The following is a 1,475-nucleotide window of genomic DNA, read 5'->3' on the forward strand; positions in this document are numbered from 1 at the left end:
CATTAAAAGTGTACACCACTACAGCTGGCTAATCTTGAACTTTCTTTTTGTATTTAGCTTTTTTTTTTTTTTAATTAAAAAAATATGTGTTTGATTATTCTGCTTGAATGTATGTTGTGCACTGCTTGGTGCCTGGTGCCCATGGAGGCCAACAGAGACTTTTGCATCCTCTGGCCCTAGAGTCACAGGTGGTTTTGAACTACCATGTGGGTCCTGGGATTCAAACCCTGATCCTCTGGAAGAGCAGTTAGTCCTCTTAACTGCTAAGCCATCCCTTTGGCCCAAACTTTATAATTTTATTTTTATTCTCAATTTTATGTCTATGTGTATGTGTACACACACACACACACACCACCTTGGTTGTACCTACAGAGCCCTCACTACGCTCTTATCCCTCTCAACCTCCTGATGAACCCTTTCTTTCCAGCAGGTTCTTCTACTTGTGTGTCTTTTATTCTCTTGGAGACCCATTGGGTTTAGTCATGGTTGCTTGCATAAACATGGGTTGGATGGCTTATTTACCCAAGCAAGGGCAGCTTACCAATAGCTACACCACTGAGGACTATGACACACACACACCCAGGCAACCGTCTGCCTATAGCTCCTCAGAGAGGAATAGGGCCTCATGAGACTCTTCCTGTGACTACAAACTTGGGATCTGCCTGCTTCCACTTCCGGAGTGCTGGGCATGTGCTGTTCTGCCTGGTTTCTGTGGTGCCGGAGATTGAACCCAGGATATCCTGCATGCTAGACAAGCACTTTAGCAGCTGAACTGCACCCCCAGCCCCACTGCTGATGGAGCATACAAACTTGATTAGTGCCCAGTCCCCCACATCTTGTTGAATCAGAACACTGAGCCTGAGTATCAGTTGCTATATTTCCCTCCTCTTGAATATGGCCACTTATCCACACTGCCGATGTGTTGGTGGTCCCTTCTAAAAGCAACAGGGAGTTTCTGTTTAGTGGCAAGATGCCATGTGAGACAGGGAAGAAGACAGGACCTGACACACACTGCTGTGGTCATCCAGACATGAGGCCACTGTTGGCAGCTTCTACAAGAACAGACGATGGAAAGAAGTGCTTAACTGCTCAATACAGGAGACTGATCAGAAATAAGGCCAGGGAAGAAGGGGGCTTAAGGAACCTGTGTGTGTTTCTAGCTTCAGCTAGGGGCCAGTGAAACAGGAAGCAGGTTCTGTTCTTTAGAGGAAATGGTGAGTTGTATTATGCATCATCTAGGGTCATCTCTTGGGGATGCTGGATGAACAAGGACTGAACTAGCAACACATCTCCATAAGAAAATCAAGGACTCATCTGAGTAAGTGCACCAACCTCCAACATTCCTTCACGACACAAACTTCTTACAACACAGCCACACAGCCAAAGCCTAGTCCCTCCCCATTCCTGATAGAAGAAAACCAAGGCAGAGCAAGGTACCCACAGAATTGGAATACAAGACTGACAGAGAAGCATTT

This window comes from Onychomys torridus, chromosome 1, assembly GCF_903995425.1.
Source record: "Onychomys torridus chromosome 1, mOncTor1.1, whole genome shotgun sequence".
NCBI classification, from domain to species: Eukaryota; Metazoa; Chordata; class Mammalia; order Rodentia; family Cricetidae; genus Onychomys; species Onychomys torridus.